Source organism: Crinia signifera, chromosome 12, assembly GCF_055691185.1.
Source record: "Crinia signifera chromosome 12, ASM5569118v1, whole genome shotgun sequence".
Taxonomy (NCBI): domain Eukaryota; kingdom Metazoa; phylum Chordata; class Amphibia; order Anura; family Myobatrachidae; genus Crinia; species Crinia signifera.
Window position 1 is genome coordinate 46,224,978 of NC_139228.1, and position 16,709 is coordinate 46,241,686.

Sequence of the window (16,709 nt, forward strand, 5' to 3'; positions counted from 1 at the left end):
GCTGGATGCGTCCAGCGGACCCATATCCAGCACTAGTGTACTAGCAGCATATTAAGACATTAGTTTATCACAAGCCTCTGTCTGCTGTCAAAACGCTCCTTGATTGTTTGTTAATACCGGAAGCACAGGTTAACCCTAAGACCCGCCTGCATATTTGGTCATATCTGTCACAGAAAGTAATAAATTTTTTGATAAATTGATTCAACCTTTTTCATTTTTTTTGATTGATGATTTTATATATGTGACTGATGATTAATACTCCCATAACTATTACCCTAACAGTAGTAGAAACCCTGGGATATATGAGGATCACACCTAGTCCATATATAAAAAACATTTTTTCTTTCTGCAGCTCCTAGACATTAAAAGTCGGATTGATACTATTTATCATATTTTTGCATAGCGCTGTGAGAGACAAAGGAGTAACTATCATGGTTTAAAATTATTTTATAAAGATGTTTACAATAAATGTTACATTTTAACTGATGCAATAACAGCCACATCGTAGTCTGTGAGATAAGAGTGCCCCCACCCAGAGTATATCTTTCCCCCTTTTTTCCTCTCTTGGAATCTGTGTTTATATGATACCATGGTGCATAAGTCTCCTGAATAATATACATTCTGTTCTGCATGACCCTCATCTGCAGTTTGGTCATACCTTGATTTATTAATTACAAGTATGAGTACAGGGTATAATCCCAAATTATCATTAGACATCTTTTCTATAACATCCTGTCTCTTACAGGACTAGTATTATGATTAGAGATGTGCACCGGCCACTTTTCAGGTTTTGGGTTTTGGGTTTTGGGTTCTGATTACCTTGAGGTTTTGGGTTCTAATGGGTTTTGGCAAAACACCTCCTAAGTGTTTTGTGTTTGGATTTTTTGGGTTTTGGGTTCTGATTTTTTTGTTAAAAAGCATAAAAACTGCTAAAATCGCAGAATTTGGGTGTTTTTTTTGCTCCTACGCTATATTAACCTCAATAACATTCATTTCCACTCATTTACAGTCTATTCTGAACAGCTCACACCTTACAATATTGTTTTTAGGACAAAAGGTTGCACCGAGGTAGCTGGATAACTATGCTAAGCCACACAAGTGTGCGGCCCAAACACGTGGCTCATGTAAGAGTGGCACTGCAGCGGAGTTATGTCACAGAACAGCGCCACTGGAGTGCAATTAATATATGTCAGTGGGTATGCACCAGCAGGCAGTTATACAGATACATCAGTATTAGGCAGTGAGCCCCAGACCACAAAGGTAGAGATATACGGCAGTATTTAATTATTTATTAGGCAGTGAGCCCCAGACCAGACGGTACATACGGCAGTATAGCCAGTGAGCCCCAGACCACAAAGGTAGAGATATACGGCAGTATTTAATTATTTATTAGCCAGTGAGCCCCAGACCAGACGGTATATACGGCAGTATAGCCAGTGAGCCCCAGATCACAAAGGTAGAGATATACGGCAGTATTTAATTATTTATTAGGCAGGCAATATTTAATTATTTATTAGCCAGTAAGCCCCAGACCACACAGGTAACTAGATAAGATATAGGGCATTATTATTTATTAGGCTGTGAGCCCCAGACCACAGACCACCAGACTGGCAGATTCAGTGCAGGCAGCAGTGCAGCACCAGTGGACTATATATAGCCAGTGACAACAGCAGCAAGATACAATATTTATTTTGTGGATAGTTACACTGGTAGGTAACACAACAAGTGGCGTCAGCAAACCGGAGTTATTTACTGCGATATATGTAACGGCAGCGGTGGCAGCAAACTGGATACCCAGATATCAGCTGGTTGTCACTAGCCAGTGACAACAGCAGCAAGATACAATATTTATTTTGTGGATACACTGGTAGGTAACACAACAAGTGGCGTCAGCAAACCGGAGTTATTTACTGCGATATATGTAACGGCAGCGGTGGCAGCAAACTGGATACCCAGATATCAGCTGGTTGTTGTCACTAGCCAGTGACAACAGCAGCAAGATACAAAAGTGGATACACTGGTAGGTAACACAACAAGTGGCGTCAGCAAACCACAGTTAAAAATTTAATTACTGAGTCTGCGATATCTAACGGCAGCCAGTGGTGTCAGCAACAACAACAACTTAATTATTTTTTTTTATATTTTTATATATTTTTAATTTTTTTTATATTTTTTTTTATATACTCTGAGAGGTAGGTACAAGGTAGTGGCACTGGCAACAGAGGTGACTGCCTGGTAGGTGTTTACAACCATATAACAGGTAGCCAGGCAGCACAAAAACCCTCTCTGGCAGCACAATACAAATTATTAAACCCCCCTCTGTCTGTAGTATTCTGTAGCAGGCTAGCAGCAGCAGTGACACAATTAGAGATGAGCAGGCTATAGCAATATAGAAAGAAAACCCCCTCTGCGGCAGTACAATAAACCCCCCTCTGTCTGTAGTATTCTGTAGCAGCAGCAGTGACACAAATTACAGATGAGCAGGCTACAGCAATATAGAAAAAAAAATCACTCTCCAGCAGCACAATAAAAATGATTAAACCCCCTCTGTACTTGCAGCTCTTTAGCAGCAAGCAGCACAGTGACACACACAACGCTCCAGCAAACCCCCCTCACGGAGCAATAAATAAAAACCCCCTCTCTGGCAGCACTGCTGCCTGCTCTGCGTCGCCCCACAGAATGAAGATGGCGGCGGCGGGTCCCGGCTTTTATGTAATCCGGATCTCGCGAGAATCCGACGTCACCAATGTGACGTCGGGCCTCGATTTTGGCTCCGGGCCTGCGCGGGAGTCCGCGGACGTCCTGGATCCGGATTCGGATTCAGGACGTCCGTGCGGATCCGGATCTCGGAGATCCGGACCCGCTCATCACTAATTATGATCTTACAATCTCTTTACTGCATAAGATTGTGACAGTGCTTTTGTACAATCTCCTGTCATTAAAACACATTTTTTTTTCTCTCGTGGGTTTAATTGATTACCACATTTATACAAACACTATTATATACAAAATTACACTCTGAGCAAACATCACATTTTATGCCTGGCTGCCCTTGTTCCCTCCTTTCTGCTATGGCCATAAGCAGGGCCGGCGCTAGCCGCTCAGCAGAGCCTGCAAAGCAGGGAGGCGCTGTGCTGGAGAGGCGCTTTCTCCCTGCTCCGCAACTCTGCTGATGTTCTCTGTCCCTGCCACCAGCTACTGTGCCTGCCCAACTCTGAGAGGCAGCGGCTCCCGCAGTGTGAGTCCAGAAGTGCCGCTCTCACATGCAGGAGGCTGGAGCAGTATGTAATCGATCTGCTCCTGGCACTGCTACAGAGGAAGCACGGAGACTGGCCACTACACAAGGCAGGAGCTAGGACCCAGCAGCTAAACATCCCGGAGATCTCCTGCACAGGAGATAAGATTAATGATAAGATTAATGGCCTCGCTCACTTTTCTCCTGACACCTCGGACAGCAGAACAGAGGTCAGGTCAGTGAGAGGAATCAGAGTGCAGTCAAAGGGCATACATGCTGCAGTTACTGTACCTGCACTAATCACCAGTATCCTGCCTCAGCCTCACAATCATTACTGTATTTCTCAGCCTCACAGTCATTACTGGGTACTGTACTGTACTCACTTATTGAGCCTATACACTAATATATATATATATATATATATATATATATATATATATATATATAGCCTTAAAAGCCTGGCCTTAAAAGCCTTAAAAAATCTGGCTCAAAATACTAACATCACTATACGCCCCGCGGACAAAGGCGGGGCTATAGTATTACAAAACACTAATACCTATATAAAACATCTCGATACTATACTGGCGGACTCTGCGACATACAGGAAATTACCTGCAGACCCCACCAACACCTTTAAAAAGGAGCTGGATACAGTATTGACACAAGCACACCAGCAAGGCCACATCAGTAAGAAAGTATTAAAGACATTGACCCAGGACCATCCAGTCAGTCCGGTAATTTACACTATCCCAAAAGTCCATAAAGACCCGGAAAACCCCCCGGGCAGACCCATCATATCTGCTCGGGGGTCCCTATTTCAACCTATATCTCAATTTCTCGATGTTTTAATTCAACCATACATCATGACGCAGAAGACTTTCCTCAAGGATACAACACAACTACTCCTAAAACTTAACGAACTGCAAGATCTACCTCATCGAATTGCACTATGCACTTTAGATGTGAAAAACCTATATACGGTTATACCCCACGCACAAGCACTTTCAACCATGAGATGTTTTTTACACAAAGTACACTTTTCGGCACTTGATGTACCCCTCTTCCTGGAACTCTTGGAATTAACCCTGACGAGAAACTATTTTATACATAATGGCGGTTATTACCTCCAACTGCCAGGCTGCTCCATGGGATCAAACGTTTCACCATCCCTAGCGAACGTTTATATGTTTGAGCAGGAAAACAATTTCTTTTTTTCAGATACCATCATTAGCCAAGACATCATCATGTACACCAGGTACATAGATGACCTGTTAATTATATGGTCCGGAACAAATGAAGCACTCATCAAGGTGATCAATAACATCAATTCATATGACCATCCAATTAAGTTCACATATAACATCGATAATCAAAAAGTGCATTATTTGGACGTCACAATTGAATGGGTCAACCATCAATTGGTAACATCGGTTTTCCACAAAGACACGGACCGGAATACGTTCTTGATTTAAAAAGGAGCTGGATACAGTATTGACACAAGCACACCAGCAAGGTGTGTATTACAAGGCAAATATTACGTGGGACAAACAATTGTCAACTTAAGAGTGCGAATGGCACTGCACCGCTCTGCAATAACAGCCTATCTACTTGGAAAAAACATCAATAAGCCCGTAGCAAGACATTTTAAATCTTGTGGACATACATTATCAGATCTTAAATGTCAGATCATCGACCATGTCCCGCCCTTGCCCCGAGGAGGTGATAGGCAAAAAATCCTGTCACAAAGAGAATCCCAATGGATTTTTAGCTTGGACTGCCTAGCCCCTAAGGGGTTAAACGAAATGATCGCCTGGAATGTATTTATTTAAACAGTAGCAGCCATTAAGTATAACCTCTTGTTTTGCAGCGCTGTTCCTTTGCTATATTTCAATATAGATGCAATTAATATCTGCAAGTGATGTATAAGTAAAAATATAACACTATCTGCTGATGAGTCCATATAGTGCATAGCATATAGATTAAGTATAGCCCCATGCTACTTTAGTATACATATGCCTTTTTGCGTATCTCCTTTTAAAATTTTTATATTCACCTGATGTAGACACTTGCAAATAGCAGCTGAATCAGTAAAACCTGTTTTACACACATCTCCAACTAAATATTTTGTTAGTCTTATACTTTGCCATTTTTTTCACGTTTTGTTTTGTCCCCTTCACAGAGACACGCTCCCTGCTAACACGGAGCAGACGCTTCCTAGGGTTACCACGGTGACGGCCTTACGTCACAGGTGGGCGGGGCCAAGCCGAGGCACCTGGAAGCGACACCCGCAGACACAGGAGCAGCATGCCTGGGGAATTACACTATTCAGCTGCACAATAAAGGTAAGAGAGCTGTATGCTCTGTTTTATTCACACACTACAGCGCTATATGCACTTTGAGCGCATCCTGATGAGAAGGCTCACCGCCTTGAAACGTCGATGATGATGCCCATGTGATGCCACCTTTACCACCTTGAAAATTAAACCTTGATTTCTCAAAATCCGTTTGAGTGCCGCTCTCTGTTCTATCCGGGACCCCTGGGAGACACGCTAGAACTTTGGACTATATTATCTGATTGAGGGCACCACGGTAGCTGGCTTTATCGTCCGGAGTGCCGAGCAACACCAGGAAACTATATATATATATATATGTATACAGATGGGGCAGGTCCCATCCTGGCTGGCGGATCGACAGAACGTCCGCGCTGGCGACCCGCCAGCAGCCGCGCCAGCGAATACACTGAGACGCGCGTGTGTCTCAGTCTCCGTCGCCAGCGCGACGGAAACCCTGTCCGTCTCCGCCTCAGGGAGACGGACAGGGTTAGGGGGGGTTAGGGGGGATGCGGGCAGGCGGCGGGGACCCCGGGTTACCGCCGGCAAGCCGGCGGGGACCCGGGGGAACGGATGGAAGCGCCGTCGGAAGGGGACGCGCGCGCCTCTCGTGCGCGCGCGTCCCCTTCTCACCATCGCCATGGCGCTGGCGGGGGATGGCGGCTGGCGACGCCAGCGCCATCCCCTGCCAAGATGGGACCTGCCCCATCTGTATATGTATATATATATATATATATATATATATATATATATATATATATACATACAGGGAAATAACTGCGTCACTCCTGGGTCTTCATCAAAAGAATTTTAATGGCCTTTGTCAACGGCGTTTCGGGACTCCTCCCGTCATCAGGACAATTGACGGGAGGAGTCCCGAAACGCCGTTGACAAAGGCCATTAAAATTCTTTTAATGAAGACCCAGGAGTGACGCAGTTATTTCCCTGTATATGCGGAGCACACAGTGTTCTTATGTGCGTGCACCCGGGCTAACGCTTACACCAGCCATCACCTGTTGGCAGGAGGAGTGCCAGACCATTACCCATATATATATATATATATATATATATATATATATATATATATATATATATATATATATATATATATATATATATGTGTGTGTGTCTTTGTAAGAGCTGGCACTCTGGTATACAGGAGTAATGACCTGTGTCCCTTTACATTAAATAGTATATCTAGCAGGTATGGAAAACAAACAGGTCCTCCAAGTACGGCACTACAGGATTTGCATCAGGTGAAAATAAGTTTTAATACTTTAGTATTAAAGTATTAAAACTTCCTTTCACCTGATGCAAATCCTGTAGTGCCATACTTGGAGGACCTGTTTGTTTATATACAGTGGCATAGCTATAATACAAAATGTCTGCCCCCATACAGCAGACATACTTGCAGTCGGGACTGCAAGTTCGCAATGAATACAGGTCAATCTGCGGACCTGTGGCGGCGTTACAGTAGCCCCGCAGCCCCCGACGCCCGCACTTATACAGCGCCTCCCCGCCACTGCGGGGCTTTTGTTATGCCACTGTGTGTGTGTGTGTGTATATATCTATATATATATATATATATATATATATATATATATATATATATATATATATATATATATATATAGATATATACACACACATATATATATATATTATATATTATATATATGCAATACAGCATATAGTATTTTCAAGTACTGGGGTTGGGGAAATTTACAGCATTATTACACTGTTTAATTTGTCATTGTAAATGGAATTGAGCAGCTCTTACCTCTGTGGAGGAGAAGGACCGACCTTGATGCCGCCCACCCCCTCCGCTGCCACCCAGTCGTTCTCTCTCTCTCTCTCTGCCCCTGTTCTGTCTCTCTTCTTTACTCTCTCTGCCCCTGGCCTTTCTTTCTCTCTCTCTCTCTCTCTCTCTCTCTCTCTCTCTGACCCTAGTTTCTTTCTTTCTCTCTCTCTCTGGCCCTTATTCTGATTGACGCGGACTTTACCGCGTACTTACGGATCGCGTCTTTATGGCGTCTGCGCATGCGTGGAGAACGCTACGCGCATGTGCCACGCCTTGACTCGGTACCAGTTCGGGCAAATCCCGTCCAAAACTGTTCACCGCTATCAGTCGGGAAATAGGGGCGTATTATGGGCGTCATGCGGAATGACACATGGGCGTAGTTTCAAAGTGGGCAAAACGGGGCGGAAACATGGGCGGACACGGGGGAGTACACTTATGTTGGGGGGCGTACATTCGGAAACCACTCCGAATGCACGCGATCAAAAAGGGCAGAAATGTGCGGTGTCCACAAGTGTACTATTGCTTTGCGGACACCACTCGTTCATGCGGTAGGCGAACGTACGCCTAATGACTACAACCATTAACACCTGAACCCAATAGAATCTACTCCTTTACTCATTACTCACTAATAGGACGCTTGTCAGTGCTTTAATTGAAACCATTGCTGCTTCAAGGAACCCGTACTAAACACCCACATATGCTGTACTTGTCAGACACTTTCAAACTGCTAACAATGGACATGACAGAATATTAATACTAGCAATACACATGTGTATTTGACATGTACTCATGAAACCACACATTTTGGGTAAAGTAAACACATTTATTTATATTCATGCACTTACATTGCTGTAAGGGTTAATGTGTGCAATGCATGTGTTAGGCATGCTTGTAAGGATATATTGGAATCTAATTGATTCCAATTCCAAATAAGCAGTTTTTTATGAGGATAGGTAATTGAATAAGTGGGTCATGTGATGTATTGCAGAAGATACTTCATAGTGGGTTGTTTGGCGTAAATACTCCGCTTACGTGCGGTAGCACCGCTTGGCTCCCGTTCGGATGCGGTATTCCCGAGCATACTCTGTAATACTCTGTAATACCGTGCCGAATCGGAGTGTTTCTCCCGCACACGCATGCTTTGTATGTCGTCCGTAAACACGCCCTGTTCTTAAAGAGTGAGTCCGTCCGAATGCGGAGGACACGTGGGCGTTTCGACGGACGATGGCCGCATGCGGCAAAACGCCGTGGCGTGCGGACCGCTCCGTAAGAATGCGGGAATTTCCGCACAGATCAGAATAAGGGCCTCTATTAAATGCACAGCAGGTTATGGCACTAGGCTGGATACTGTAGGTGCTCTACCTGCTCTGCTGCCACCCTCTGTTGCGATCGGCTTCCACTGTGACTGTCAGACTGAATAACAGGCATCGTCACTGGCAGCATGAATCACATTCCCAGCAGCAGTCCCAGCAGTGTCCCAGGTCAGACGGGCAATCCCCTGGGAGGACCCGTGAATAAGGGACACTACTAAGTGGAGTCATATGATTAAGGGCCAGTTTGTGTGGTGTAATGTGAATAAGATTTTGTTTATGCGCAGGGGCTCTACTTTGCGCAGTGTGCCTAAGGAGCTGTAGCTGGTGCAATGTGTATAAGTGGCACTACTGTGTGATGTAATGGACACTAATATGTGGTGTAATGTTAATTGGTACTTTTATGTGGCCATGCCCATTTCCCATGAACCCCCTAAATTTTTGATGCGCGCCTTCGCCGCGCACTGTCCCTGTTTTTGTTTCATGTGTGTGTTGAGGCACAAATTCCTTTTCTGTTACAGGGCACAACATTGTCTAGTTATAGCAATGCTGCTACTGGGCACATTATGTGTATAAGAGGCACTTTTACTATGGACATTATACACTTTTTTTTTTCCATAGTGTGCCATGGGCATACGCTGACTCTTTGTAGCATATAGGAGGGCGCAAATGTAAAGTTTGCAGGAGGGCACCGAACACCCTAGCACCGGCCCTGGCCATAAGATCAAGTATTGGTGGATTCTGAACTTCTATCTTTGGGTGTACCATCACTGGTTCATGGGGGTTTATTCTAATTCATTCTTTCTGACAAAATCCTTCTTAGATGGACAAAACCATGTGCACTGCAGGGGGGCAGATGTAACATGTGCAGATAGAATTAGATTTGGATGAGTTATTTTGTTTCTGTGCAGGGAAAATACTGACTGCTTAATTTTACACTGCAATATAGATCTCACTTTGAAGAAAAACCCCACCCAAATCTAATTCTCTCTGCACAAGTTACATCTGCCCCACCCGTAGTGCACATGGTTTTGTCCATCTAAGAAGGATTTTGTCAGAAAGAATGAACTAGAATAACCCCCATGGTATGGAGGTGGAGGTATAGTGCCTGTAAGCCCCATCTGCCCCTCCTCCTCAGTCTGCCACATTTATTTTCAGTGTCTTGATGCCCCTTCTTAATTATCCAATTCTTATTTGTCTCCTAGAACCTGACCCATTGTAAAGGGTTCAATGTGCCATCCCAAGGGAAACCCGCTCTTCTTAGGACATAACTTATGCCCAGAGCCTTTCTTCCTTCCCTAACACGGACAACATCTAGGGGGGGGGGTCAGTTCCTAGGCTTGCTGCCTTGTGCTCCCATTGTCTCAGTAACCTTTATGAGAGAGTGATCAGCTCCTCCTGGACCAAGCCTCTTTGGAATTCAATGGTGTATATAACGGTTTACACACAGGCAGCCTCTTTAAACCATTAAAGAACCCTTGTCAGTGTTTTTTCCTGCAGAGCACACTGTGCCAGCTGCACATTAACCTCTTACTCCCCTGAGAGTCCTTGCCTTCTTGCAGGAGATAATATCTATCTGAACTTCAATTAGACAAAGCTTATGGACAATTGATATACCTTTTGATTAGAAATAAAATTATCTGGTAAATTGTCTAGACACTTGGACCAACAACGTTTCAGTACAGTCTCATCAATATGACAACCAACTATTAGAGAATATTTGTCATGTTCACCCACAAATATAAATTCCTGCTTATCTAATAAAGCTAAAAATTCAGCTCAATGTATATTACTATCTCTTTCATACCATAATAATGCACTTGCAACTTAGACATGTCTTAAAAAATTCAACTTAAAATGTAATTTAACTCCTTCAGTGGTGGGTTTTCTTTTAGGGAGCCCTTCCCAGTGGGCAAGCTTTTTATAAGGAGCGCTCCCTAAAAAAACCCACCACCATACCTCCCAACTGTCACGATTACAGCGGGACAGTCCCGATTTTCGGGTCCTGTCCCGCTGTCCCACCCGCGGCAGGCATTGTCCCGCTGCGGGGGGTGGCAGTTGGGAGACCCCCCAATCTAATAGAATAGACGCTGTGCGCATGCGCACAGCGTCTATTCTGGTATGAAAATTAGGTTGCGGCTAATTACCATAAGCTGCACCCTCATTTGCATACACCCCGCCCCCTTTTCAGACGCTCGTGTCCCTATTTCATCAGCACAGAAGTTGGGAGGTATGCACCACTGTCTCCCCTGGGTCCAGGCAGCGACGCTGAACCGTCAATCAGCCGCTGCCCGGACCTGCACCCTGGCTCCCAGTCCCTACATGCTGCGACCCGGCTTGTCATAAGCCGGCGCCGCAGGCTGCAATGTAACAGCCGGGGGGGGCGGGGTGAGCCGGAGGCACAGCGGAGGGGAAGGAGCCAGGAAGCGCTGAAGCTGCCTGAGTTCAGCGATGAACTCAGCAGCGCTGCCCGGTGCTAATAACTGGCAATCCCAAGAATTTTCCGGGCTTGCCAGCCTGGGCATTAAGGCATAGCCCGGAAAATTCTCGGGATTGTCAGTGAAGGGGTTAAAACTAATTATACACAAAAATGCATTTTGTCTTGACAGATCGTATGGGTTACTATAGATAACGTATATCATATACCGGAGTGAAATAGAGTACCAGTTTTGCAGACAACTGAAACACACAAATAACTGAGTAATGGTGGTGAAATCAACCAATCCAATACTCACCCGGGTTTCATCATTATTTGAGGTTACGATCAACTGTCCAACTGTTCACTGCTGTCTTCACTCGCGGTGATATGCATCAGTTATCCCAGAAGTCAACCACCAAGTAATGTGGAAGATAAACTTCACTTTTAATCAAGGTCCTTCATAGATCTGTAAGATCTTATATCAATCGATTGAGAGACAAATGAAGTGCGCACACACAAGTTGCGATTCCAACACACGTCTGCGTTCTCGTTTACTTTGTCCAGGGACATATACTGTACATGCATATACAGTTTCCATACGTCATATTTAGATAAGCAACTGATTCTTTGTTTCAGGGTCCTGCTCACCCAGGGCCGGTGCCAGCCCTGCCAGCGCCCCAGGCTCCCCCGCCGCTCGTGCGCCCCGCCTCTCCTCTCCGCTCTCCCGCTCCAACGGGGGGGGGGGAGGTATTCGCACCACCCGCAGATTGCGTTCTCCACGGGGAGGGGGGGGGGAATCAGCGGGTGCACCCAGCAGGTTGCCTGTCTGCGACTTCACCAGGGGGGGGGGAATCAGCGGGCGCCTGCAGTGGAGATTGCCACTGACTGTCCAGCACGGGGGGCGTGGGGGGCAGCGGGCGACTGCAGCGGAGATTGCCGCTGACTGTCCAGCATGGGGGCTCCAGGGGCTGTGAATGCGTGGGTTAATGCTGATCCCGGCAGGGGGGGGGGGGGGGGCTGGGGGCATACGACTCACCTGCTCCCTGCTGGGATGAACTCCATCCTGTATACGCTGCTGCAACATTTTATTTCTGCTCTCCTTGGCGGCTCAGTGCCGCCCTCCATTGGCCGGCGCCCTAGGCAAATGCCTAAAGCTACCTAGTGGTGGCGCCGGCCCTGTGCTCACCCTCCTCTTTTGGTGTCTGTTGGTACCAAGGCATTCCTATGCTCTGAGACTTTCTTCATGTTATCTTGATCGTAAAGTGTGGGGGGGTGGGGGTCTATAACTTTACTGGTTCAGGACTAGAATACAGAGTGTCAGCATATATTATAACTCCTAAAAGAAAATACTAAATGGCTTCTCTCATGATTATTATATTGTTGTCTTTCATATGTATTGTGTCATGTCAAATTCTATTAACAAATATTTTTATGATTAAAAATTACATGTTAAGTTTTAATTAAGCATGCCCCCAAACAAAGAGAGTACTTTTCCTCTTCCTTTTGTCGATCCTATCTTACTCTCAGGGGTGCACCTCCACATCGTTCACTTGTGCCTAGGCACATAAATTCTAATATTGTGGATATTTCATCATTGTTTTCTTTATCAACAAAAAACTATTTTTTGGTGGGTATTAGTGCATAGGTATACTGTCCCATTCCCCATTATCCCATGTCAACAACAGTAATATCAGAACTGCTACTCCTTAGATTAAAAGAAGAAGGGGAATGGGTGGAGACATATGGGAAGAGACTCACAGACAGACATACAGGGGAAGAACGATAAACAACCAGAATAGATCAGAGAGTATATATCAGGCCTAAATTTAAACATATTATATAGTGAAAATATCACAAAGTAGCATGCAATCAGTAAAATAAACCATCTGACTGAACATAATGGTTAAGTTCGAAATAAGGAAAGCCTCGGCCCTAGTCATCTAATGTATCTTGAATAAGATGTATAATATTATAACACACTCTGTAAACATATTTCGTCAACTCAACATAAGTAGAAGAAAACATATTGGCATAATGAGATTGGTTGGACTATCAATATTAGTAACCCAACTAGAACTTTAGTAAATATTTCTATCTTCAGTATTTAAATAACGTAAATTGGTCAAACAAGATTAAACCACGGGTAGTAGTAGCGCTTATAGAATAAACTTACGGTTCTCAACGGGCATCTGAGGGTGGATCTGAAATATTCGGGGAGAAAGTAGCTGAGTGTCTCATCTTTCAGAAAGGCCTCAGCATCTGCTGGTGTATTGAAGTCTTTGTAGGATGTTCCATTGACAAGTCTAAGCTTGGCAGGATATGTCAATGCAAATTCCGCTGTTCTGTCACCAGGCGGGAGCAGATTAGAGAAAAGGCCTTGAAAAAAGAACAATTTGGATGATCCCCATAGGATTCCTTTTTTTATACCATGAGGCAGACCAAATGGCTTGTTTGTGAAGATAATTAAGACAACAGAATAGCACAACTCGGGGTCGGTTAGATGTGGAAGGGGAGTGTTGGCCTACTGTAAGGATCAAGGGGCAACCTCGCCTGCCCTAACTCCGTTGCCTCAGACTAGGGTTGGCGGGCGCGTGCAGAACTAGGCTTCACCAATAATAACCTTGTTCAAAGGAGCCAGTTAATCTAGCTCCAACCCCAATGCCACCTGGTCTTAAGAGTGACAACGCGCCCACCAAGGCCAGGAGAGAGCAAGGGTACCAGCTACCTAATGCCTACACGAGGCAAGGGGCCCCCGGACCCCCAAGGGGGTGACTACACAGGGAGATTGTGAATGCTCCAACAGGTGATGAGACAAAGTAACCTATGGCTGGACACAACAATGCGTGACGGTGGTATGTATACACAATGGCAACAATGCTCAGAAGATGATATGAATAAACAATATTAAACAATGGCAACAATGCTCAGAAGATGGTATGCAATAATAATAAACCTCAACTGTACTATCCTGCACTGCGAGGGACAAGCCCCACAATGCAGACACCCAGGCTGGTATTAGGGAAACCAGGAGACAGGAGGAATACAAGGCAAAAGTCCAATGGACACTTAGCTGCAGCAGGGCAGGATGCAGGAACCAACACTGCGAGACTCTGGAACCAGAAACACCAAGGGATTGCTAAGCAGGGTCCACAAAGCTGGAACAGCACAAGTAGCACACAGGACTCTGGCTGGGAGCTTTTAACATAGGCTTGCACACGGCTGACTCAGGGCTGACAAGACAGTATAACTGGCAGGGCTACACAGGTCCAGATCCTTTATCAAGGCTTCTGGTAATTAGCGCAGCTGTGCACTCCAAGCTAGCAGCCTGATAAATGACACACCTGTGCCTAACTGACACATTATTGAGTGAGCTGTATTGGCACAGGCTGACCACTGGAGGCCACCAGAGAGTAAACACAACAGAAGCTGAGAAATACAGGGAGCAGAATCCAGGGAAAACAAACAAACTCCACACAGAAAATGTGAACAGCACATTCCACCGATCCGCTGGAGGAGGATCGTAACAGTATCCCCCCTAAAAAAGTTGGACTCCGGACACCGCAGTAGGAACAAGGGGAACCAAGAACAAAACAAGGACAAAAGCAGACTCAATGGGGGAAATTTACTAAAGGAAATTTGTAAAAAATAGGTGTATTTGTATCCAGAAATACACTTATTTTTGACATTTACTATCCTGAAAATACGGCAATTCGTATTCGTATTGATGTGCTATCAATACGAATACGAATTGCCATATTTTCGGGATAGTAAATGTCAAAATAAGTGTATTTCTGGATACAAATACACCTATTTTTTTACAAATTTCCTTTAGTAAATTTCCCCCAATGTCTCCGACGAGACTTCTTCTTTTTCTTTCCAGGTTGCCTAGGAGTAAACACAGTAATGCCAAATATATTGTCTGAACTAACGGTACCCTCAACTAAAGGAATTTCATCGACTTCAGAGTTGTAATCTAAGTTGGAGTCCGCATCTAAGGAAAGGATTATGGTTTCATTTTTGGTAACATATGGCACTGGAGAAGAAGAAGTAGTATCGCAAGATTGAGCATAGGCAGGACTCTTGACAGATTAAATAGACACTGGACAACCAGCGATCTCTGAATCGGAATCCAAGACAGAATCAAGCTTGGATTCCATTGCTCTAGAAGCTAAGGCTCCAGGAGCATACCTATTAGAGGGAGTCAAAAGAGCACACCCAGCAACAATAGCTATGGGCTTAACCTTTTTTACTGACTCTCCTAAACATGACGGAGTCTCCGCAGAAAAGATGGTCAACCCAGAGGCATCTGAACCAATTTTACTGGGACTACATTTTTTCAATACAGCATCACTGAATGCTGGGAGATTCTTAAGAATGGGATCCTCAGATTCACTAAATTTGGATGCCCATTCGAAAGGCTCACCTCTGAAGGAGTAAATTAAATAGAGCACCACATTATCTGAAGTGATACCTAAAAATGGTCTGGACTCCAAAATGGTGACAAAATGGTTAATGAGCGCAACAAAGTGGGTTAAGTCCCCATCAAAATCTGTAGATGTAGATATATCCTTCAAAGAATCAACAGTAACTTCATTATCAGCTAACTGACTGGACTGTATAGCTGGAATTATGGCACTTGAGGTTGAGACTTTAGGGACCCCCTTAGAGGTTATGACCTTAGTGACCTCTTCCAAGTCTGATGGTCTTTATTTATTTATTTACAGTTTCTTATATAGCGCAGCAGATTCCGTTGCACTTTACAATAGTAGACAGTGATAAAGCTAACTGGGTAACAACAGACAGACTTGGAGGTAGGAGAGCCCTGCTGCAAGCTTACAATCTATAGATTTTCTTTAGATGGTCTTTCTGGCAGGGCAGCACTATGATGAGTCTCTGGCTGATCAGCACTGTGACGTACTTCTGAGTGGGCAGCACTATAGTGAAACTCTGGCTGGGCAGCACTAAAAAGACCAACAGATGGTCCCTCCATGTTACATAGTTACATACAGATGTAGCGGGATTCATCTTTGCAGGGGATGGCGATGGCGTCGCCATCGCCATCCCCTGCCCCGCCGCCATCTGTATGCCGGAAGGGGACGCGCGCGCAGAAGGTGCGCGCGCGTCCCCTTCCGACGGTGCTGCCCTCAGTTGCCCGGTGCCCACACCGGGCGACCGCACCCCCCGTAGCCTCCTCGGGTCCCCCCTGCCCCTCGAGCAGGAGGCGGACAGTAATGCGTCCACCTCGCCGCCCCGTCGCCCGGATACTGTGACGCGCGTGCATGGGGGACGCACGCGCGTCACAGTCAGATAGCGGCGCCATGCTGCTGGCGGATCGCCAGCAAGGACAAGGCATGATTCATCTGTAGTAGATGAGGCTGAATAAAGACTTGAGTCCATCTAGTTCAAACTATGTTTATAGTAGCTAATCCCTTGTTGTATAGTATGTTCTGATATTTTAAAGACATATTGTTACTTAATTATACCCGTGGATGTTTTTAACCAATATATGTTTATCCAACCTTATTTTAAACGTATTTATAGTGTCTGCCGACACCACTTCTTCAGGAAGAGAGTTTCAAAGTTTGACTGTTCTGACTGTAAAGAAATTTTTTCT